General features: G+C 34.8%; 2 pseudogenes; one reads left to right on the forward strand and one right to left on the reverse strand.

Moving 5' to 3' along the window:
- Window positions 1-19,183: 19,183 nt before the first annotated feature.
- Window positions 19,184-19,708, forward strand: LOC149228256 (UDP-glycosyltransferase 72B1 pseudogene; annotated as a pseudogene).
- Window positions 19,709-20,782: 1,074 nt separating this feature from the next.
- On the reverse strand, window positions 20,783-22,497 carry LOC149228257 (uncharacterized; annotated as a pseudogene).
- Between the last annotated feature and the right edge of the window lie 404 nt (window positions 22,498-22,901).

The following is a 22,901-nucleotide window of genomic DNA, read 5'->3' on the forward strand; positions in this document are numbered from 1 at the left end:
CAATCAAAGTCGACCATAATCATCTATAGTTTTACATAGAAACACATGTCCAACCATAGTTAAAAAAGGTCAACCATTAACAACCATCACCAACCATTCTCCATCTTTTCAACTATGGGCAACCATACTCAACCATATTAATCCATGGTCACCCATAGTCAGAAAACATGGTCTCCAACCATAGCTTTGCATAGTCAACCATAGTTAATCATAGCCAAATGTATTCAACCAAAATTGCTTATAGAACAACATAATACAACACAACCCTTAAGGAATTTCATAATGCTACATAACCCTAGATGAATATCACAACAGAAATAAACATTTATAAATGATAAATTCAACATGTTAATAGAAATGAAAGTTGCAATGCAACATAGCCATAATACTAACCTCTTGATGTCACAATGTCACACAATATTGAAGCAAACCTCTTCATGTCACAATGTGATATAATATTGTGATCACATATAACATCACATTTGACATTTTGTTAAGGTCAACCTTTTAATATTGGAAATTGTCAATTTTTAATTCAACCTCTTAATGAAAGTTAATTGTTTTCAACCCTAGTTAACCATGTTTGGCCATGGTTAACTATTCTTGATATGGTCATACATGATCTAGTAGGTATACTACGATTAATTCGACGTGATCCGGTGGATATATTATGGTTAATTCAACATAATCTCATTAAGTGGAATGCCACAATGAGACATAACAATTAATGAATATTATAAGTTGACATAACCCTTTAGAAATGGCATAATGAAACATAACCTTTAATGAATGTCAGAATACCAAATAACCATTAAGGGACATAATGATTTCATGTAAGTCAACAATCATGAATGTCACAGTGTGACAAAACCATTAACGAATGTCACAATGTGATATAACTGATAATGAATGTCACATTGTGACATAACCGTTAAGGAACATAGAAATTCAACATAATTAACCAAGATGAATGTACATCACTGTGACATAAACATAGTATTAATCGCTTAGTGTTGAAAGGTGACATAATATTGAAGTCAACCTTTACCATCACATGTGATATAAGAATGCAATTACACATAATGTCACAATGTGACATGTTCAATTAAACATCATAATGTCAAAATGGGAATAATTTTTAATTCTATCACTCAATGTCACAATGTGATATAAATTTGGATTCAACTTCCTAACAAAAGTCATCAATGTTCAGTGTAGTGAACCATTTTCAACCAAAGTCAAACCATGTTCAATTGAAGTCAACAAAGTCAACCATGGTTAACCATAGTCAACCATAATCAACATTGTAAACCATCATTAACCATATTCAAACATAGAAACAGATGATTAACCATAGTCAAACATGGCTAGCCATACTTAGCCATGGTTAGTTGTAGACAACCATAGTTAAACTTATTTAACCAAATTCAATCACATCCACTCATCGTCAACCATAGTAAAACATGGTCATCATAATCAAACATGGCCATTCAAATAAAAAAATGGTCAATTATCATAAACCATTATCAACCCTAGTTAACCATATTTAACCATAGTAAATTGTAACTACACATACATAACCTAACCAAAGTCAAATACAGTCAACCATGGCTAACCATTGTTAAACATAGTTAATCATAATCAAACATATTCAATAATACTCAACCATTGTCAACCCTATAGTCATGTTGGGTATGTGTTATATCCTATACACACCATGCAATGAGAGTAATGTAATTTAGTTAAGAAAATGTGATTGTATTCTAATTTAGGTCTAGTGGATTATGAACTTTGGATGTTGCAAGATCATATATATTGTATTGTAAACAATGAAGTTGATTGATTATAAAACTTATAGGTGTGTCTCTAAACAATTAGCCAGTTTCCCTAGTTTGAGTTTCCATGGTAAAATCTCTATGTGATATGTGATTGTCATTGTTTTACTTTTCGGTTTATTGAGAATATTTGTATGCACTGCATTACTATATAAGGTTTAAAAATTACAAGTCAACCATTTTTAAACATGGTAAACCACAATCAAGTATGATCATCCATAGTTAACCATAATATACTAAAATTAATCATATTCAGCTATTGTTAAACATGGTTAACTATTGTTAAACATAGTTAAGCATATTCAAGCATAATCAACCAACATATACTAATTCATCATTTGTCAATCATAGTTATATAAGGTCAAACATATTCAACCACGGTCAACCAAATTCAACCATAGTTAGCCATTGGCAATCAAATTTAAATACACTTAACTATGGTTAACCAAATTCAACCATAGATAAGCAAAGTTAACCATGGTCAACCATAGTCAAACATGGTCAGCCAAATACAAAATTCACAATGTTCAACCTTGGTGAAACATAGCCAAACATGGTCAATCATAATTAACCCTAATCAATCATAGCTATAGTCAAACATGGTCAACCATATTTAACCATAGTAACACATTTTCAACCAAAGTTGAGAATAATAAACTATGTTTAGACATGTTCAACAAAAGCCAAATATATTAATCCATTTTCAACTATATTCAACCATAGTCAACCATGGTCAAACATTTCATCCATACTTAAACATTGTCAAACATGGTTAACCATGCTTGACCATCCTTAATCATGGTCAATTAAAGTCAACCTTAGTTATATATAATCAATCATTATCAAACACTAGCCAAACATATTAAACTAAAGCTATTAACATTGAACCATGATCGAGCGAAATCATCCACAATCAATAGTGGAAAAACACAATATCATAGTCAACAATAGTTAAACATCCATTATAAACCACAATCTACCATGGTCAATCTTTGTCAAATCATGGTTAAACATGGTCAACTATAATCAACCTTCTACCATCATTAAAAATGGTTAAACATGATCAACCATGGTCTACCAAAGTCAAACATGGTGAATAATTGTGTAACATGGTTAACCCATAGTGAACTAAAATCAAGCGTAGTCAATCATAGTCAAATATGATAGATATTTTAATTATTACTAATAAAAATATTTATATTTACAAATTTATTATTTCTCCAAAAACACTCCACTTACAATTCATTGAAAATTGTTAAAATAAAAATTGAAAATTCTAGTCCGCTAGATATACTTCAATCAGCCATCCATTGAGGATTACCTTGTTATAAAATAATATGTAAAATATGAAATCTAAATAGCAGTGATAATTTTAACACTGGTTAATCGTTGACTTCGCGACTCCTGCTGTGATTGCGAGAAGGCACAATTCACCAAAATCTGGCATTGTATTCAATTTATTTCAGATAAACAGATTGATTTGTTAGAGGTTCGTTAAATTACCAAATGAATCTAACAGCTTGTAAGGTAAACAGATTGATGTGTTCGAGGTTGCCCAGATCACAAAAAGAATACGGCAGCATCTTCAAATGGTAGCACACAGACAACCAGATGCGTTGGCGGTTGCTTAAATTACCAAAGAAATCTGGCAGGCAGCCTCTTCTAAGCACCTATCCAGCTACATGTGTTGGAGGTTAGTTAATCTGACACACCTGGAAGTGTCTCCCACTTCTATAACCGACAGCACAGATCGATTTGTCGGAGGTTAGTTAACTTGCCAAACGAATTTGGCAATCTGGTAGTGTCTCCAACTTCTAGAAGCAACACAGATCGATGTTTTGGAAGTTGGCTAAATTACAAAAGGAATTTGGTAGCCTTTTCAAATCATAGCGCTGAGAGGTGTCGGAGGTTGGTAATATAAATGTAAGTTTTATTATCAATTTCTAAATTTTGGTGTTTGAAATTGATTGGTAAGTAGTTTTATTAATGTTATTTTTAATGAGAGCAGGAAACAAGATTTTTTTTTTGCAATTTTTCAGCGTTTAATTTTAAAAGGTTTTGATAAAATTTTGCAGAAGTTTTTGAAAATCTGAGTTATAGTTGTTAAGCTTTAAGATTTTGGGTTTCCAAAAGTTCTAGATAGTGCTAAATCCATAATTACCAAATTTAACCGTACTGCCTAAAAAATTTGAAAATTCCCCTGTTCAATTCGATTTGATTTGTGAATTAATACGACAATTCGGATGTGCATTGAATATTAAGTTCATGGATTAATAGATTAAGGCTATTGCAGATTTCTAATCGACATTATAGCTTACAATTTACGGTTCAAAACCCCTTTTCGAATTAGGAAATGGCATAAGATTATGGTTACTAAATAATAATGCTACTCATTAGTTTATGCAATAAAAGATTACCATAAATTCTTGAGCAAGTTTTTAATGAAATATGTAAAAATATATGATATATGTAATTTGTAAATTTGTAATTTGTAGATTTATCAAATTTAAACAAATATATTTTAAAAGTAGAAATATTGCGTGAATTATATTAGTAAATGGAATTTTTTTTTAAGGTGGACTTTCTTGATTAGGATTTTGAGTAAGTATTAAACTATACATATTAACATTTTGTATTATTTTGAGTAAGTATTAAGTATTAAATTACATAAATTAACATTTTTTATTATATAAAATAATAGATGTCGTTACTCCACTGTATAAATTAGTATAAATTAGAGGTGAGTTTGGTTTGAAAAATAAATAATTAGCAATTGATAATATAAGTGTATATTTTTAAAGAATGTTTGCACACACTTAATATACCATTTTATTATGAACATAAAATATTTAATAATGTGGAATTTATGTGGTTCATTGTAATATATAATTTCTTGGAAATTCACTCTATATTAAGTATCATAATTTATGGTGCAAGTGGGTGAATGGATCAATACAAAAATTCTTAAAACTTACTATTTTACTTCTTATTCTAAATATAAAACTAAGCTAAATTCGGATTCGAACTCCAACTTGGTAATTATGGCTAAATCCATTTCCACCATTAAAAAAACTATTTAAACACTACAAAGTCAGATTTCCTAAAATATTCGGACTCCATTTCCACTATAAAGAAAAACAATTTAAACACGCCCAAAATCAGATCTCTTAATATATTTAGACTCCTAAATGCCCCCAAAAATTCTCAAAAATGGTAAATCTATTTCGCCATTAAAAAAAATATTTAAACACTCCCAAATCAATTTTTATGCACCTCTCAATCTCACACTTGGTAACTATGGCTAAATCCATTTCCACCATTAAAAAAACTATTTAAACACTATAAAGTCAGATTTCCTAAAATATTCGGACTCCATTTCCACTATAAAGAAAAACAATTTAAGCACGCCCAAAATCAGATCTCTTAATATATTTAGACTCCTAAATGCCCCCAAAAATTCTCAAAAATGCTAAATCTATTTGGCCATTAAAAAAAACTATTTAAACACTCCCAAATCAATTTTTATACCCCTCTCAAAATGTAAATATATTAACTTTAAATATACCCTGTGGATATAGTGAATCTAAATATACCCTGTGATGCAATAACAATAGTGAATAAACCCACAAACTTTGTTAAAAAATCTTATTTTAAATGTGATTCCTCTTCCCATAATGTTTCTAACTTGCTCCCCAACACTTGAAAGCTTAAATTCAAACTTAGGAAGGTAGAGAAGAGTACGGACACTCCTACAGCATCCATATATGATTTTAGGACTGCAAAGCATATTTTGGGATATTTTAAAAAAAATGATGATTTTGAGACTTTTCATGAATTTGATAAAAATAATTTTATATTTTAAAAATATTTTAATTTTATATTTTAAAAATATTTCAAAATTTATTAGTAATATAAAATAATTTTTAAATAACTTTTAAAAGATTTTTTTTTCCCATATCAAAAAATTACATCCTCCTAATACCTATCCTCCTAATACCTCCCCTACATATCGTCTCCTAATACCTCCAATACATATCGTCTTCAAAATCATTATATTAAATTTGATAAAAATAATTTTATATTTTTGAAATATTTCAAAATCTACCATTAATATAAAATAACTCTTAAAAACATTTTTTTTTTCAATATCAAAAAAGTTGCATCCTCCTCTTCCTAATACCTCCAATACATATATCCAATACATATAGTCTTCAAAATCATTGTATTAGTTTAAAATAAATAGAAATTTTAAAATAAAAATATTTATTTATATAGATAGTTTTTATATATTTTTATGGTTTTAATAATTTTATAAATTTTTCAACTATATTTAACCAACAAATCACTCAAATTACTCAATAACAAAGAATTTCCTATCAAAATACCATTTATAAAACGTGATAGCACACTCGTTAGCACACTCGTTTTCAAGATGATGGAATAGATAAAAAAATAAAAAATGATTGAAGGATTAACCGGATTGAATGTTTTAGCACTTACAGATGAGTACTGCAAAGAAGGTTCTAAATCACCACCAAGATCACTTCCTATATTTCAATTACTTTTAGTGATCAGCTATATCACTTCCTGTTTTTCAAATATTTTCATAGATAAGCTAATTCACTGAGTCATGCTCAACCATATTTACCATTACCAATGATCAAACATAACCTAAATGTTTTAATTATTATTGATAAATGTTTTAATTATTATTTACATATGCATATATTTAGATTGATATTAATAGTTAAAAAATTGGATAATAGTGTTAATTGGTATGTATTATTCATATTTATTTATGTGTTTGTGCTAGTTTTATTTGTGTTTATGCTAGTTGTAATAATATTTATATTTAATTAATAATAGATCACATAGTAATAAGTCGTGATTAATTATTATTTTATGACATATCTTATGAATTTTTTGAGCATGCAACATGTAAACACAACAATGAAACTTTGTATTTAATTTAGATAGTTATCATTTATATGTATTTACTAGTTATGAACACCACAATGAAACTTTGTATCCAATTTAGATAGTAATCACTTATATGTATTCACTAGCACAACCACATTTATCGATGTGGTTGATATATGTCGATAAGCTTATATGAAGCACATCTACAATTACATTAGTAAATATGATTGATATATGCCTATAAACTTGTATGAACCACATTAATAAATCTTTGATGTAAATAACTATTTCTCATTATTAATAACTATATAAATAATAAAAACCAAATTATTGTATATTTTATATTTATGGATTTTATATTAATATTAGTATAATATTATGTTATTATATAATATTATATTAATAATTATATTTCAAATTATAGTATAATTAAGACATAATAGCATGTAGTTATTATTAATAATACTTATTTATCTCTTAGCATTATGTTATGGTCAATAATTATTATTATTAATATTATTATTATTATTTGGTGTGGTTCACGGACACCTTAGTCATTGGGTGGCCGCTACGTCCACAGAAATATCTAGGTTGATCAACCCCGAAGGGAATCGAGCCTTGCGGCCAATAACTAGGCCTAACCCCAAGGGCTTCAGGGAGAATTGACCCTGTGACCTCCCGATCGGCGAGGCATTGATTTGATTGGTTGAGCTAACCCTTGTGGCTATTATTTATTTATTAATTAATATAATTGTAAATATATTATATATATAGATATGTATAATTGAAGTATATTTATAATATATTGATAATATATATATATATATATATATATATATATATATATATATATATATATATATATATATATATAACCCAATATTATTACAATCAACTAACCCTATGGTTATTTATTACATCCTAATAAATATTAGGATTTATAATATTCATAGTATAACATTGGGTTTAATATAAGGGTTTATAATATAGGTTTTTTAACATAAATATTTTAATATATAGTGTTTTTAATATAGGGCTTATATAGTATTTATATAGGGTTTACACTTAGAAAGAAAGAGGAGCAACAATTGAACTGCATACTATGTGTGTGTGTGTGAGATTTTAGTAAATTTCCATAGTTTTCAAAATATATGAATACTTTTTAAACCTAAAATTAAAATATTATAAAACCTAAACCCAATATTATAAGCCAGAATAAACCCTAAATCCAATATATTATAATCTAGAATATTAAACCCTAATCCACTCAATGTTGTAATGTGACATTGAATAAATTGCAATGTAATGAATCATTGTGACAATGATTGTTAGACTACTTGTCGCACTGCGATGATGCTTGTCACGCTGTCACGTTGGATAGATTTTTGTACTAGTCTAATGTTACAATATTAGACCCTCATATCAAACCAAATATTATAAGCCCTAACATTATAAACCCTAAGATTAATATTGTACTACCCAGGATTAATATTATAAATCTTATGATAAATATTATAAACCACAGGGTTAATACTATAAATGTTAAGATTAATATTATAAACCCTTGCATTAATATTATAAACCCTAAGATTATAAAACTCACAATTAAACTCTAATATTAAACCCAATATTTTAAACCCTAACATTTCAAACATCAATATTGTAAACTCAATATTAAACACAACACTATAAACACCAATATTAGAAACCCTAATATTAGACCTCAATTTTGTAATGTCACACTGCGACGTTGACTAAATTGCAATACCACAATCATTGTCATATTGATTGTCACATTGAAAAAATGTTTGTCACAATGCAACATTGGACACATTTTTGTATCATTCCAACATCACGATATTAAACTGAATATTATAAACCTAACATCGTAAAACCCAATCTTATAAAATATAAATTTAATATTATAAACCCTAAGGTTATAAACCATAAAATTAATGTATAAAACCTTAAGTTTGATATATTAAACCATAGGATTATAAACCCTAATATTAGTACCATAAACCCTTCGGATTAATATTTTAAACCCAAGAGATTAATTTTATAAACACTTAAGATTAATATTATAAACCCAAGGGGTTATTAATATTATAAGCCCAAGAGATTAATATTATAAACCCTTGGGATTAATAAATCCAAAAGATTAATATTATAAACCCAATTAAACCCAAGGGATTGATATTAAAAACCCAAGGGATCAATAATCTTAAGGGATTAATATTATATGCCCAAGGGATTGATTTTATAAACCGAGGGTATTAATATTGAAAACCTAAGAGATTAATATTATAAACCAAGGGAATTAATATTATAAACCGTAGGAATATAAAGTCTAAGATTAATATTATAAACGTGGTGTTTAGTCAATTTAATGTTCTTAATTTGCTTACATAAATTATCGGCTAGAGTTGGTAAACTTGTGAAGTGCAAGTGCACTATAAATGTTAGAAGCCTTTTGAGTTTATTAAAATGATGATTGTGTTTGTTTTAAGGATTTTCTTTATTCTTATATTCCTAATGAAATTGATTATTTACGATTAAATTTCTACAACCAACTTTGAAAAGAAAATTAAAAACAAACTATCATGATCCTATTTAACTGATTATCGTTAGTTTCAAGAGAACTACTATGCAAGGTAATTGAAAAACAAAACTAGTTTGTAAATTCTACGAAAAGCTTCTTTAAGATAAATTGTATTTTTCAAAGGAAACTAAAAAGAGAGTTATTCTAAAATCTATGAATAAACTACTTATGTTCTAAAAAGACAATTATTTATACTCTAAAAGAGAATTACTTCTATTCTAAAATGAATTTATAAATCATTCTATGTTAAGATCTACACATTGCAATTAAAAATTTGACTTTGAAACAATAAAGTAAAAGCAGAAGGAATGCAATCTAACAAATGTAATTGCTATGAAAAGAACAAGAGTATATACATGGTTCTATTTTAGAAAGCATATAAATGATTGAAATTGGTAGACAGTAAAAGAAAGACTGTAAACAAATGAATACAAAGAAACTGAAGCTACGATAAGGATATTCTGGAAATAACGAAAACGAAATGACTGAGCTAAATGTAAAAGATTGAACCTCAATTGTCTGAAGGGGCCCTCCAAAAAACAACAAGTTTAGAAATTTAATTCAATAGCTAACTGCGCATGAGGTCGATGAAAATACTTCTTCAATTAAAAAGAATAGAGTTATAAAGCTTCAAACAGTCATTCAAAGATTACATACGTGCCCCGTTCTTTCTGTTTACAGAGTTATATATATAGAATTTGTGCTCCACAGATTGAGACTTTTATGCCTTATCAAACTTAAAATAATCCTAGTTGAATTCTAATCTATAATGAAGTAATAGCATTTCTCTATGATTTTCTATTTGGAAAGCAAATAGGAGAGTCGTGATTTATTTGAACTCTCAGTGCTTCACTTACCCACGTATTGACCTTCTTCTTTGACTACGCCACTGAGCGATTTCCTTGATGATTTGGCTCGGCGAATAGGAGGAGATCCATGAGGAGATCAATACCCATCTTCCCATGTGCTTCTTTGCTTGGCTGGCATACTAGAATCTGGCAAACCATGGAGATAGTTGCGGAATCATGAAACAACTGCAGAATTGTATTAATTCTGTCGCTATTGCAACCTTTTAACTTAATAATAAGGCACATTAATAAATATGAAAAATAAGACATATTAGTAAGTTACCATGTCAAAATATATAGTTTACTGCTTTATTTGAGTTGATAGTGATGATGAAAAGAGGAAAATGGATGAAAAGAGTGTCAAAAACAAAACAGTCATGAGACTCCACATTCTCCCATGCTAAGGTTTTTGTATTTCCTCATGTAAAACAGAAAACTGATGTCTCTTGTTTAATTACTACATTTCTTTTGAGACCTATGCAAGTACATCCAACTTCATCTTTTTCCCTTTCTTTCCGACCATTGCCATCCTTTTCTTTTTCATGAGAATCTTGTACTTCAGGTTTATGACTTGTCTTTAGAGAGCTCTATTTTTCTGCTTCAAATTCTTATTTTTCTTATACCACAAACTTAGCTGTAAAATGAGATTTTCACTCTTAGCTATATGGATTTCAATCTGTGCCTTTAGGGTTTGATTCACCTTCTGAATGTACCTGTTTAGTGTCTCCAGCTCGAAAATTTCTTGTTTTAAAACATTTATCGCTGGAGGTTCTTGTGGTTTACTAAATTGGATTTCTTATTGATTTAAAGCTGATGTTCTTGCCACATCTCTTTTCTTCAGGGACTCAATATAATCATAAATTTCTTGTTGTACAAGATCAATTTCAAGTGTTCTTCGGGCTAGCCTCAGAGGAGGTGAGATGAAAGTTGACGGAGAAACCCTTTAATCTTCCTCTGCTTCTAAGTTGATATGCTCCATACTTTTTGAAGGCAGTTATTTTGTTGTTGAATTTAGTCTGGTACGTTTTCTTATACTTGTCATAGGAGGCATTTGAATTTTTTCTTTCTTCCTTTCTATCTTAGGCTTCTCTGTTTTAGTTGTGCTCTCTGTTTCCTTGCTGGCTTTCTTTCTTCTAACATTTTTCTTGTTTATATTCTCTAAAATTTCTACAAGAGGAATGTAATCCTCTGACAGCTCCCGTGGCTGTTGTTTTTCTTGTTCCATTGGTTCTTCATTTTTTCTTTTTCTCCCTCTCTTAGCTTACTGCTACTTGGTTGTTCTTGAGCATCTTCCTTAAAATGATTTCTTACTGAAAAGCTTTCCCAATTATCACCCATTTTTTTAAGATGAAATTCAACAAGGATTTTAACAAGACCATGGTGATACATGTTATTCTCTATAAACTGAATTTTCCTTTGAACATTCCTTGACATCTTCCTTAGACTATTTTTTTTTTATCGATAAAGACTAAATCTATTAAGTAAAATATAGTGCAATCAGGAGAAGCAAGAGACCGGCAGACCGGAAATGATGGATCCATCAACCTCGGTCCCGGAGGAAAGATTCAATCTCAGAGCTACAACAGATAATTTGAGAGCAAAAACAGACTAACTGACTTTTACCCCACAGGGTCAGAAACTACAACACAATGTTTTTTCCCTTTCTTTTTGTTGACTTTTGTCCAGCCATCCTGGGGAGAATGAGCTAGAACGACTTGAAGACTGGAATTCTCTATCCTCGGGAACTCCTTTTCTGATTCAGAGGAGGAAGTCTCATGGGTGCATTTCTGTGAGATTGCTGTGACATGGGTGTTCCCCATAGTATCCGTGGGCGGAACCATCGGCTGAGGCGCCTGGTCCGGTTCGGAATCACTTTCCTCATCCTCCATACTTGGGGAGCTAGCGCTTCCAGCTGGCGGCGGTGGACAGGGAGCCCAACGCTTGGGTTTGGATTTTGCGGAGATGCCCTTTTTCGTTCTTGCTGTCAGCGATGGGCAGGAGTTCTGCAGGTGCCCAGTCAGGTGACAATGGCGGCATCAGAAGGCAGTGTTTTCGTAATCTATAAACTGAGTCCAAACAGAGTCATTGATCTTGAGATTGATTTGCTCTGGCAATCCCTTGCTTAAATCTAGCTCTACGCATACTCTAGCATATGTATAGAGACCTTGTTGTTCCCTCTTGTAATCTCCCATTAAAAAGCAACCCAAGGTGTTGCCTATTTGCCTGTATACTTCTGTGTGCCACAGGTGTATTGGGAGGTTTGGAAGTCTGATCCATACAGGGGCTTTAGTGATGACTGCAGAAGCTGGGTCAAAGTCTGGGAACCATGGAGTTAAGAAGAGGCCTGCTAAACCCATGAACCAAGGACCTTCTTCTAAGGCATTTTCGTAGTGCTCGGGGTTATCGAACAGCACTATAAAATATCCCTTTGCACAGAAATAAACCTTGCAACGGTCAGTCCAGTTATCCTTGATCCAGTCATAAAGATCCTTTGAGCGTGGCCAGAGCCCATTGAATCTGCAGATGATGGCCTTTTCAGCAAATTTTTGGGTGTCGTCTGCAAGGTCAGGGTAGGAGATCTCAACAGAGGGAACCTCCTCCAATTTATCAACCAAAGAAGGCTTGGGTTTAGGAGGTTCCGGGGTTGCGGGTATCTCAGAGCGGACGACAGCTTTGTAGGAGAATGGAGGAGCAGAAGAGGATTGCCCTGCAGCACCACCCCTCAAGCGAAAGGAAAACACTAAAGAACTATTGTTATTTATGTTGTAAAAAGAGAGAGGAAGAGGATCTTCAAGCTGTTTACCTTGGAAAATAAGTCTTTGTAGGGCTGAGGGGATCCCAAATCTGTGCTCTAGATTTGCTTTGAGGTTCTGCACCAGATCTGTAGGGTTTACCCATTGCAGAATGGTCTTGCCAAAGATCTGTGCTATTTGGATCTGAAAGGGGGCAGAGGAAGTATCAAAAGAATTCTGGAGCAGCACGGGGCCAGAGTCTTTTGAGTCTCCCATCTCTTGACACAAAGGCGGCAGCAGGAGAAAAGAAATCTTTTGCCTGAGGTATCCTTTGCTCCAACTCGGATCTGCTGCAAAGGGAAGGGCGACCGATCTGTGGAGAGGCCCCTGATCAATGGAGGGGCCAGAGCTGCCATGGCTATGCGCTCCTGAGCTCAACGCCTGGAATTTCACCCCTTCCATCGGCTCATCCTCCGCTTGGGGTTTCAACTTGGGAACACGCCTCCAGTACTTGGAAGCTGTGGGAGTTGTTCTTCCCTGTGCCTGGCTCATCACCTGATCTGGATCAGATCTGGAATATTTATGTCTGTTCTCTGCAGGGGGGGGCAGATCCACTACATGCAGCCAGCCACTGTTGTTTTCAGCGCTGGATTCAGTGGGATGACCAAACCCTTCTTCATGATTTATATTGTTTACCTGCCTTGCATTGTAAACCCTTGAGCTCTCATCTATCCATTTGTCCCCAGCTAAAAATTCCTCCATGCCCATCGTATTGACGGCTCCGCGGCAGCCCTTGTCCACAGCGTGAGCATTCCTCTGAACTTTTGCAGGGGGGCTTTGTCCGTTTCCATTTTTGAGCACGGGATCCTGGTGCTGCGATCCCACCGGCTCTGTTCGAAACGGCGACGATGCGTTGGAGCGGAGTGCGTCCTTCCTGCAGCTAATATTGACTGTCTCAACGTTTGAGTTGTTTGCCCTGGCCGCCATCTTCCCAGCTCCCCGATCTAGCGAAGCTTCTTAGCCCTAAATAATCTTCCTTAGACTATTAAGTAAGAAGTATGGAAGATTTATTTCAGTATCCTCAATAAAATTCATCATCAACCGAATATGATAGAAAAACATGCATCCAAACCTCCCTTCGCAAGTAACAAATTTTTGAATTATCAAAAGTAAATTTCTCCACTTACTTTTCAATGCTGTGCTCAGAATTCCCTTCTTGAAAATGGTGGTGTCCATGCTAGGGTTCTTCAGAAAAAACTTCCAGTCCTCCCTCTCAATACCTCTGTTTTTAAACCATTTTTCTCCAATTCGAGGCAATCCAGTAGCTTTGGAAACAAAGGACTCTGTTACTGTAAATTTTATGACACTTATCTCGACTTCCACCCCATCAAAAGCTCTGGTGAAATATTTGGTTACCTCTTTGTGGAAACCATCAAATTTATCCACAAACTCTAGCCACTGTGCTTTCTGCAATAATTCTCTTGTCTGTGGATATCCTTCTAAAAATTTTCTCCTTGCTGGTTTTATTCTGACTATAACTCCCATGGCTGAGAAGCTTTGTCTCAAGACTATTTTTTTTTACAGGGTATGAGGGTTTCAGAGGGGTTTAGAGTGATGAGGATGAGAGTGTGAATGATGGGAGTGTAAGTGGTAAGGGTATAAATAAGTGCGACATAATCTAACCATTGAGAGCATGAATGAGCATGATTTGGGCGATCGGATCAATAAAATCGGGATGTGGGTTGGAGCATAAGTATAATGATGAGGAGTGAATGGCGGATTAGATCTGATTTGACATGATACTATCAACTCTTAGTAATAATGATTTTGAATTTTGGTAGTAAGATGTCTATACTAGCATTTGCACCAGATGTTGCAAAGAAAACGCCGTAAAGCATAAAGTGTGGAAATCCATTATCCATGTAGTGTGTGCATTATTCAACAAGGTGGATCTCTCTAAATTTGTTACAAACATTTATGTTGTTGCATTGCTAATTTATTTAGAATCTACTACTACCTCCTCTTCTTGGAATATTAAATTTCTTATCACCCCATAATGACAATCCCTCTAATTATTGGCATCACAATTTTTGCACTTTAGTGGCTTTACCTTCAACCTAAAAAAACATGAATTTAAGTCACTCAATTAAAAAGAAATTGCTAAATTGCTATTTATCAGATTTTGAGTAAAAACAATTAATAACTCATATTTACAACACTTTAAATATTTACAACCTATTAAGTCTTGTATTTATAACTCATATTTATAACCCTTTAAAATGAAACTAACTATCTATATTTTTATTAATAATAAAAAGAATCTTCTTTATAAATCTAACACTCACATGCTACTCCTATATATTTATTTTATATTTAATATTGAGTGTCCATCAATTGAATGACAAGATGAAAGCTCAACTTAATTGCACATTTTTGAACTGCTTTGTGGGAATTCATGTCCCATTAATTTAATGGCAAATTGAAGTTTCAAATACAGCACACATTTTATACCAGTTTCAGAGAGTTCATGAACAAACTTTCAAGGTTTTAATGGATCTAGGTCATTTGTATTTTCTCTCATATTCTGGGTCATTTGTATTTTCTCTGATGTTGACTATACTAGCAATTGTCCGAAAAGGTACAAACCTTAATGTCCTTTTAATGATCAAGCCTTATGTGAAAACAATCATATTGATGCACTAGTGTACATTGATTTGTTACATTTGTCTTAGTCTATAATAGAGGTGTAACAAATATGCATTGCAAGGTATGTTGAGAATTTGGTTATCTAGTAAGCTTAGAGTCATTCTTGAGTCATTATCTTTACCATCTCAGGAAGAAGAAGAAGAAGAAGAAAAGCCTATTGAATTGAAAAAGAGCCCTAAAAAGTATTAGGATCCATGGGTCATTTTTTTGCATCATGTAGCAAGATAACATGGCTAATTGATTATGCCACATGAAGAATTAGCCTTTGCCAATATTTAGGCTTATAACTTGGTGATTTTTTATACTAATATTCTTATACCAATTTACCATGATACTTCTATTCTAAATTAAAACATTGTTTGCAGGCTATCGCGGGAGCTGAGCGTTTGCTCCCTGAAAATATACCTTCAAGGTTCCTTAGGTGGATAGCAGAGCTACTATACTTGACATTGGCAGTTTCTAATGTCGGGCTCTGTAAGGCCAGGATGCCCTTTTTGCTTTTTTTTTTTTTTTTTGGGTAAAACAAGAGACACATTGTACCAGAAGACATATAGGGATTCCGCAGAGGATTCTGTTAAGGTTAAAGTCAAATAACTATGAGTAAAATTCATAGGTACTTTTTTGAAGTACTTATTCTATTTCAAGAAAGATCATTCTATTGTACTAAGCAGTGTGAAATGACCCCGCTTAAGTAAATACTATGTTAGTTTGAATAAGTTTGATAGAATTTAAAATAGGCCATGAACTACTAAGATTTGGCAGAGCTTTATGAATGTTCAGTTAAGTTAGCAGGTTGTTGTCCAGAGGCACAGTTTCAAAGAGAAAATGCCATCTGAAATGAACACTGTTTATTTACTTGTGGAAAATAACCATTAAATAGTCCAATTGAGAGGCAAATGCCAGTATGCAGCTTGCATTTTTTATTATCAAAAGAAGTTAAAGCTTGTTATGCATACCAAATGACAAACACTAATCATTTGCATCGCAATAAGGGTTGGAAATTAATAATTATGGAGGCACCAAATACAAGAGTTCAATACAACGATAAAGCTTATTAATAAACGCAGGGTAGCATTGTCATGCAGGGCACACCAATCACCCATTTGATACATGAGTTTCCAAAGCATCACTGGACTCTGGCATGATTAGCATTCAACTTGCATTTTACGAGATAGTAAAACTCATCACTGGACTCTGGCATGATTAGCATTCAACTTGCATTTTACGAGATAGTAAAGATACATGGACAGGGTATCTCTAGAACATGACATCATGCTCCTGAGTAACAAATCTAAAAGAAATCTGTATAAACAAAACAAATACATTTCCAACTGGCTTATCACATATTTCCTTAAAATTTGTGATAGATAACCTACCATAAACAATCCAAAACTCAAACTGGACTGGACGATCTCTTATATCTAAACAAGACTAGGGACTTGAGGCTGTTGTGCAAATTACTGCATACACATTCCATGACAACCTGTACTACAAACTTTCAAATATAATCTGAGCTCCCATATCCCTCTCAAGGAATTATAAGTTTTTCTCCAGCATAGATGGTGTCATCAGTGTACTTATTTGCAGATTTTATTTGATCAACTGAAACCTGCACTCAACCAAGGAAACAGAACCAGTTACACAAGACTTATACAATGGATAGAAGGGAACAAGATGGCAACTTTAGTTTCACATGCATTCAAAAAGCTGAAGAGCAACTACGCTAAGAAATGCTCTACAATAAGGTGGAACAAAGAATAAAGATACTTGATGAATAGAGTCAGACCACTCACCAAAAGAAGTTAGTTAAAGCTTGTTATGCATACCAAATGACAAATACTAATCATTCACATCGCAATATGGGTTGGAAATTAATAATTCTGGAGGCACCAAATACAAGAGTTCAATACAACGATAAAGCTTATTAATAAACGCAGGGTAGCATTGTCATGCAGGGCACACCAATCACCCATTTGCTACATGAGTTTCCAAAGCATCACTGGACTCTGGCATGATTAGCATTCAACTTGCATTTTACGAGATAGTAAAGATACATGGACAGGGTATCTCTAGAACATGACAACGTGCCCCTGAGTAACAAATCTAAAAGAAATCTGTATAAACAAAACAAATACATTTCCAACTGGCTTATCACATATTTCCTTAAAATTTGTGATAGATAACCTACCATAAACAATCCAAAACTCAAACTGGACTGGACGATCTCTTATATCTAAACAAGACTGGGGACTTGAGGCTGTTGTGCAAATTACTGCATACACATTCCATGACAACCTGTACTACAAACTTTCAAATATAATCTGAGCTCCCATATCCCTCTCAAGGAATTATAAGTTTTTCTCCAGCATAGATGGTGTCATCAGTGTACTTATTTGCAGATTTTATTTGATCAACTGAAACCTGCACTCAACCAAGGAAACAGAACCAATTACACAAGTCTTATACAATGGATAGAAGGGAACAAGATGGCAACTTTAGTTTCACATGCATTCAAAAAGCTGAACAACAACTACGCTAAGAAATGCTCTACAATAAGGTGGAACAAAGAATAAAGATACTTGATAAATAGAGTGAGACCACTCACCAAAATACAAGAGTTCAATACAACGATAAAGCTTATTAATAAACGCAGGGTAGCATTGTCATGCAGGGCACACCAATCACCCATTTGCTACATGAGTTTCCAAAGAATCACTGGACTCTGGCATGATTAGCATTCAACTTGCATTTTACGAGATAGTAAAGATACATGGACAAGGTATCTCCAGAACATGACATCATGCCCCTGAGTAACAAATCTAAAAAAAACCTGTATAAACAAAACAAATACATTTCCAACTGGCTTATCACATATTTCCTTAAAATTTGTGATAGATAACCTACCATAAACAATCAAAAACTCAAACTAGACTGGACGACCTCTTATATCTAATCAAGACCGGGGACTTGAGGTTGATGTGCAAATTACTGCATACACATTCCATGACAACCTGTACTACAAACTTTCAAATATAATCTGAGCTCCCATATCCCTCTCAAGGAATTATAAGTTTTTCTCCAGCATAGATGGTGTCATCAGTGTACTTATTTGCAGTTTTTATTTGATCAACTGAAACCTGCACTTAACCAAGGAAACAGAACCAGTTACACAAGTCTAGAAGACTACAACATGGCAGCTTAGTTTCACATGCATTCAAAAAGCTGGCACACATATCCCCGTATTAAACCACGTCCTAATCAGAGAGTTGCTATGATTGACAATCTAGGCCATGACATTGCCACATCACATATACACTACATCCACTTTAATTATAATTTCTTTCTGACGGGCCTTCCGCCGATTCTCGGAATAGATTTGCCAGACCCTCTTCTAGACAGATCTGATATTTCATTCAACTGGTTCATTCAACATTCCCTTCGGCTTCAGGAAGCTCATGGAATTCTGATAAATACATGCCAAGAAATGGAACCAGCACAAATAAAAGCTCTCAAGGAAGGAAGGTTCTGAGCGTTGTTGAAATGACCCCTTGTATTTATCCCGTTGGGCTGCTAATAGCTTTGTCTCTTTCAGAATCTGAAGAGAAGTTTGAGAAGGAGGGCTGCCTCAAATGGCTGGACCGCCAGCCCGCCTCGACAGTTCTGTTCGTTTCTTTTGGGAGCCGCGGCACCCTGTCGGAGAATCAGATTCAGGAACTAGCTTTGGGGCTAGAAGCAAGTGTGCAGCGGTTCCTTTGGGTGTTGCGTAAGGAGCCTCCTCCTCCAACTGAATCCACGATGACTACCGAAGCAGATATGAGGGAGGTTCTACCTGAGGGTTTCGAGACTCGAATCCAGGACCGTGGATTTGTGGTGGATTCATGGGCGCCTCAGATTGTTGTCCTCTCTCATCCATCCACAGACGGTTTCCTTTTTCATTGTGGTTGGAATTCAACAATCGAAAGCATCTTACATGGAGTGCCGATGATCGCTTGGCCTCTCTTTGCTGAACAGAGAATGAATGCCTTCCTTCTAGTGAAGGAGATGAAGGTGGGCATTGAAGCGTAGAAGGGCGCAGATGCATTGGTGAAGAGAGAGGAAGTGGAAAGAGCAGCGCGGGAATTAATGGAAGGAGAGGGGGAATGGAAATGAAGAAGGGGATGGTAAAATTGAGGGGAAGGCCCATCATTGAGTGACAACTCTCTTAAGGATGGAAAACATCACGAAAATGGTTTCTAAAAAGCCCAATATTCTCAACTGCCTACGACATTCCAATAATCTGAACCGCCTACAACATTTTTCACCGACGATCTAATGGCTGGAGTTTATTCCATCGTCTAACAATTGATCTAAAGGGCCATAACGAGATAGCGCGACATGGAGGGGAGTTCCTTTCAGAGGGAACGCCTTACAGCGTAAATATTTTTGAACTCCTGAAAGGGTATACCTATCCACTCTTAAAACTATTTTGCAGATGGTGCAAGGCTTTATGAACCACAACCCCATGCCAGAATTCAGAGAGTTCACTCACGCAGTTGCATGAGCATTCGTGCCATAATCCTAGATTTACTTCTCTGAACCCATTAGACTTGAATGCTATTCTTCGACACAAAAAATTGCAGACTTCTTCATGCATGGCAAATATCAGTGCTAAATGGTGTTCAGCATCCTTGTAATTATGATAAATTTCAGGTGATTGAATTACGATATAACTTTCAGGCAATTTAATTTGATTTGCAGATTCCAAAACATTTTAGTAATCAAATTTCCTTAATATTCTGCAATCTTGAATTTCATTACGTGTGCTCTTAACAACGCTCAGCAGACTTTGCTAGTTTCGATCAGAAGATTGCACCCTCACATTTCTTTGAAGGATCTGGATGAAATGGAATGTTTATTATTATTACTGGCAATGCAGTATCTATGGCGATCTGGCCTCTTCTGTGAATTCTACTCGTTTACTGGCATTCCATTTTAGTTTCTCTTTGAACCATCTCAGCTCTATGGTTGTTTCCCAACGATAAAGAAAATCCATGGCTTAAGGAGATTCTCATGACAGAGAAAAGAAATGAAAGCGCGAAGTCATACTTGACATACAGAAAATCTCCATTATATAAAGAAAAGAATTAAAGGAATCAGAACCATTATATAAATTGCCATTGTTCCATTACAGTTCAAGCAAAATGTGGCTTCTTGATAGAGGAACATAACATGCTGCATTCATAGACATTTAATTGCTTGCTTCCTGGACATGATTTCTCATGGATACCACTGTACTCAAATTGCAAAGGCAAAATACATCACAAATACACAGACAACAACTAAAATAAAAGAATCTTTAGCTCCTTATTGACCTACTACTACTCATGATGATCACCAGTGCTGCTGTTTCAGTAAAACCCCATCTGATCCTCTGAGCTCATCAAGAGGGACCGAAGAATCTCGCTGCTGTCACTGGAAGCCCACTCCATCGGATCCACAGAGCTTATGAGCGGCCGAAGAATCTCATGCGCGACTATCCATCTGTTGTTGAAAACATCCGCAATCTTTATACCCACATAATTGACAGAGAAGGGTTTGTTGTCGCTCACAACCAACGATTGCCCGTGGAGGAGAGTCTTCAGTCTTGTGCCCGCCGGAAGCTGCACCAGATCTGCCAAAGGCAGCCTCATGTTGGGAACCACATGGTACCTCACATTGTTCGAAAATTCTTGGCCTTCGCTTGAGAAAACGGAATCGTCGCTGAGAGTAAAGATGGTGAGGTTTTGCAGGCGCAGAAGCTCAGGGGACTTGATGCGCATGGCCAAGGCGAGGATGCTATAACCGCGATCTCTAAGACTGAGCGCTGCATCTTGCAGCATGAAGGGCGTTATGACATTCAGGGGATGATCAGGACCAGGACTAGCTGATGATGATGGTGACAACCAGCGATTGCCCGTGGAGGAGAGTCTTCAGTCTTGTGCCCGCCGGAAGCTGCACCAGATCTGCCAAAGGCAGCCTCATGTTGGGAACCACATGGTACCTCACATTGTTCGAAAATTCTTGGCCTTCGCTTGAGAAAACGGAATCGTCGCTGAGTAAAGATGGTGAGGTTTTGCAGGCGCAGAAGCTCAGGGGACTTGATGCGCATGGCCAAGGCGAGGATGCTGTAACCGCGATCTCTAAGACTGAGCGCTGCATCTTGCAGCATGAAGGGCGTTATGACATTCAGGGGATGATCAGGACCAGGACTAGCTGATGATGATGGTGATGGTGACATCATTGCAGGAACAGGGGCTCCCGCAGTTGTGTCATAATTACTGTGATCAAGATCAAGATCAAGAAGCAGCTTGTCGACGCCATGGATCGCTAACAGCCCGTCATTGAGAATGTCAGGATGCGAGACAAGAACTCCATTAATGTACACTGGATGATACTCGGCCGACATCTGAGTGGAGGGAGAGATGGAATCTTGGCGGCCACCTCCGTGAGAATTACCTGTGACGACGAGGCTGCAGTGGGCGGCAATGGCTTCCAGGTTTGTTCCGTTGGGCAGCTTTTGTAGATCGGCGTAGGTGAAGAGGCCCTTGGCAATGTGGTGGGAGAAGGCCCATCATTGAGTGACAACTGTCTTAAGCATGGAAGGAGGATCTAATGGCTGGAGTTTATTCCATCGTCTAACAATCGATCTAAGGGCCCATAACGAGACAACGCGGCATGGAGGGGAGTTCCTCTCAGAGGGAACGCCTTACGGCGTAAATATATGCATAGTGGGGGCAAAAGCTCAAGAGTAAGTGGGTAGAGTCTATACACTGTTGTTGCTACACATTATTTACATCACACCCATTCAAAAGAAGAGAGCCCCAACAAAATTTCAATGTCTCATGTAGATATGGCTAAGAGAATTCTATAGCTATTAGAGGAATTATTTGATAAAAATGCTTCAACGTGGCCAACTGACTTGCTTTTCTCTACTACATTATAAGTTATAACCATACAAGTATTTGCAGTCTATTAATTGCTTCTTATGGTTTTTGGATAGTTTTACTTTATCTTCCATGCTCTCATGGCATGATATGCATTAGGATTCATAAGCATTAAGCCCTGTCCACTGATCATGTTACTTTTCTAGATTATAAATAGGTACCCATCCAGAAAACCTGTTTTGGTAGGGTTTTTTTATGCTAGCATGGTATCTTCGTCTTCTATGCTATCTATAAATGCTCAACGCTCTCCAGCCCTGTCCGTTGAAGACGTCTCTTTTGGAGTGGAATTGGTATCC

This window comes from Pinus tabuliformis, chromosome J (genome assembly GCF_031772625.1).
Source record: "Pinus tabuliformis cultivar Carrire ecotype Pingquan chromosome J, CPIR1, whole genome shotgun sequence".
Classification (NCBI taxonomy): domain Eukaryota; kingdom Viridiplantae; phylum Streptophyta; class Pinopsida; order Pinales; family Pinaceae; genus Pinus; species Pinus tabuliformis.